Below are 4,039 nucleotides of genomic sequence, written 5' to 3' on the forward strand. Positions count from 1 at the left end.
GCCTCCCGGCGCTCAGGCCACCCCCTTGTCCTTCATCCGCTATTCAAGCTCCTTTCTCCTCGTTCCTCCTTGCCCCCAACCACCCCGACCCCAGGACTGAGCCCTCACACCCCAAATCAGGGAACCCCACTCTGGGTTGTCTATCCTTGACCGCGTCCGCCCCGCCCAGTACCGCCCCCGCCCTGCACCCAGCCCCTGTCCCGTCCCATCCTTGTGGCTCTAGCGATGCTCACAGGGCTGGCGGTTGGCGGTCTGAGATGTTGGGACAGGGGAGGCACTCAGGGAGCTTGGTCAGGAGGGGCGATCATGACGCGAGAGGAGAGAGCTGGGGAGCGGGGCGCAGCTCCGCAGCATAGACAGGTCTAGGGGCAGATTACAGCGGGTAAGGAGTAAAGCTAACTCTAAGACTACCTTTGGTGATTCTAAGCCGTGGTGATTAGGGGAAAAGAGATGTCATTACATGAAATCCCCACTTTGGGGAAACCTTCCCGTACACTATCAAGTAGCAATTCTTGACCCATTTTGGATCTTACTGCTGCTTTGAAAATCTCCCTGTGAGGATGTGTACCTGATGCCTAAGTGAACCCACTCACCAGCAGCCCCATCACAGCCCTCCAAGAAGCACATGGGACAATGATTATGGAGTGGCCGAAGAACAGTTCCACTATGGACCAGGGAAGAGATTAGAAACTTCCTAAGCTGAGGACCCATGGCATCAGCCATGTTTCACAAAGTATCAGAATCAAATAGAGTACAGGTTAAAAAAAAATAAATAAAAGTAGATTCTCAGGGCCCTCTCCAGACGCACTAAGAAAGAAGTCTGGGGTTGGAGGAGTCCAGGATTGGGCATTTTAAATAAGAATTCTAGAAGATTCTTAGGTATCGTGAAGTTGGGAAACCACTGGTCATAGACTTAATTTCCCTTTTCTTAATACATGAGTTTTATTGAGATAGTTTACATACCATGAATTCACTCACAATGTGCAATTTAATGGCTTTTAGTAAATTCACCAAGTTCTGCAGCCTTCACCACCATCAGTTTTGGAAATTTTTAATCATCCCAGAAACCCCCATATTAGTATTCACTCTTCTGGCCCCCATCCCTCCCACCCCTAACCCTAGAAAACCACAAATTTACCTTCTGTCCTTATGGATTTTTCTACTGTATCAATTTTCTAGAGACTTCAGATCATTTTATAGAAATGGAATGTATAATTTGCAATCTTTGATGACAGGCCCTTTTTTCCACTCAGCTGATCTTTCCAAGGCTTATTCATGTGTGGCATGAATTTGTCAAATTATCAAATAATATTCCCTTGTGTGGACACATCACATTCTGTTTATTCATTTACCTGTTGATGGATATTTGGGCTGTTTCACTTTTTGGTGTCTGAATAATGCTGCTGCAAGCATTCTATGTACAAGTTTTTATGTGGACATCAGTTTCCATTTCTCTTGGAGAAACAACTAGGAGTGGAATTGCTGGGATATGTGGTAATTTTGTTTAATCTTTTGAGAAATCGCCAGATTGTTTTCCAAACTGGCTGCGCCTATATACAGCTCCACCAGCAGTGTATCAAGGCTCTATTTTCTTCTCAAACTCACCATCACTTGTTATGGTCTGTTTTTTGCTTTGTTTTATTAGATCCATCCTAATAGTGTGAAATAGTATCTCATGATCCACGTTTCCCTCACGACTAATGATGTTGAACATCTCATGTGCTTACTGGCCACTTGTATATTTTCTTTGGAGAAAGGCCTTTTCAGATTATTTGCCCATTTTTAAATTGAGTTATTTGTCTTTTTATTACTGAGTTGTAAAGGTTCTTTATAAATTCCAGATGCAGGTCCTTTATCAGAGATGTTGTTGTTTTAGTCACTAAGTTGTGTCCGACCCTTTTGCGGCCCCATGGACTATATGCCAGACTCCTCTGTCTACGGGAAATCCCAGGCAAGAATACTGGAGTGGGTTGCTGTTCCCTTCTCCAGGGGATCTTCCCGACCCAGGGATCAAACCCGGGTCTTCTGCATTGGCAGGGGGGTTCCTCACCACCAAACTACCCGGGAAGCCCTTTATCAGATATGTGATCTGCAAAAATGTTCTCCTATTCTATGGATTGCCTTTTAACTTTCTTGATTGTGAGTCTCTGTGACTCACAAAAGTTTTAAATCTTGATGATGTCCAATTTACATATTTCTTCTTTGGTTGTCTGTACTTTTAGTTCTTTGCCTAATCCAACTCTTTTTTAAAGAGTTTTATCACTAGCTCTCATGTTTAAGCCTGTGGTCATTTAGAGTTAATTTTTTGGATATGGTATGAGGAAGGGGTCCAACCACCTGGAGTTTCATCCCTGGACCACAAAGGTTTAGGCTAGGCCCGGGATGTGCCCCAGGGCCAATCAGGGGCCTGTGGGCGGAGCTTCCCACCACAACCCTTTCCTGCCCAGAGTGGCTCTGCCAGGGGAGGCACTGGCAGCATCTTTTCTGCTGGACCCTGTGTCCCCCCAGGGCCCCGATACCACCATGTTGCCCACCCTGTGGGGCAGGGTGGGCAGAGCCGGGAAGGACCACATGGGAGGAGCAGGAGTTGGCTCATCCAGAAGCTGGACCAGGGACAGGAGAGATAATGAGACATCAATCCTAGGGGTGCCAGTGGTCAGGGGACTTCCTACCAGGCAGCATAGACCTGAGGACGCCACCACCACCACCCCCGCCCCGGAGGTGTCCTCCCTGTCACTTTGGGAGGTTTCTGCTCTCATGTCTAGTTGTCAGGGGAACTTGTGGGGGGCAAGACACCCCAACCACACATTGATCTTGCACTTCAGGCTCTTGTCATGAATGATGGGGTCTTGAAAGACTATGAAGTGCGGGGCATGGACCCTTCAAGCCATGTGAGTTTGTCGTTCAGTTGCTCAATCGTGTCTGACTCTTTGCAACCCTATGGACTGCAAACTCAAAAAAAAAGTTCAAAGCCAGGTCAGAGAAGCAGGTCCAGGGGGGCAGGCAAGAGTATGGGCTTCACTGCCCCCTGGGCCCTGGACAGGGTACATGAGACATCTGCCAAGGTGACAGCCTTGTTTCTGGGCTAAACTGAGAAAGACCCTCACCATCTGCTCACTACCCATTCACCCCCAACAGACACCCCCACACCGATGCCCCAGGGCCCGGGTCTCCAGGCCAGCCCTGCCCCTGTCAGCCATCCTTTCTGCTCTCCAGTCCAGCAGCCAGGGAGCCCTCAGTGACCACGGCTCCTCTGGACACCTCCACAGCCCTGTCCCCACTCAGCAGGGGCAGCGCCAGCACCAGCTCAGACAGAAGTCGCTGCCCTCGTGGTGCCCTGGCATCCCCTAGCCCTGGGGGGCCTGGGCCTTTGGCCTGGGCCTCTGGCCTGGGATGGGGACTGGATCTATTTGTGAGTCCAGAGTCCGGCCTCCCAGGGCCAGGCTCCCCTCTGGGGCCTGCAGAGTGCCCTGCGGGCCCAGCCCCCGCTCCTGGTGACACAGACAGAGTGTTGGGGTGAAGGGCAGCGGGCCTTCTGGGAGGGTCAGTGACCTGAGCTCCCATCCCCCAAGTGCTTTTCCCCGAGGCCCGTTGCTCAGGAAGCCCGGCTCCCGTTATCCTGGAGCAGGTAGCCCGGGTGCAGTGCGGGGCGGGCCCTGGACCCGCTCGACTGGACGCCCAGCTCTACTCCCTGGCCGTGTGCCTCCGTGTTCTCATCTGTAACCTGGGTCGATGAGAATGATCAATTTCCACAACGTGGAGTGAAGGTGAAATGGGACAAACCCATGGAAGCACTCCACCCCGAGCTCAGCACCTGTGGGCCTGGGTTCCTAGTAACTCAGCTGTCAGTACCTTGGTCACGCCAGCAGCCCCTGCAGAGCCCTGTTTCTGGCACATTTTACAGATGGGGAGTGAGGTTTGGCTGGGAGAGGTGATGGTCCCAAGGCTGCCAAGACAGCAGACATGCTGGCCCGGGTTCTCCAGCTCCATTCAGGTCCTTCCCCAAGGTGGGGGCGGGTGTTGGGGGCACGGGGAAGCC

This window comes from Bison bison, unplaced genomic scaffold (genome assembly GCF_000754665.1).
Source record: "Bison bison bison isolate TAMUID 2011002044 unplaced genomic scaffold, Bison_UMD1.0 scf7180017864144, whole genome shotgun sequence".
Lineage (NCBI taxonomy): Eukaryota > Metazoa > Chordata > Mammalia > Artiodactyla > Bovidae > Bison > Bison bison.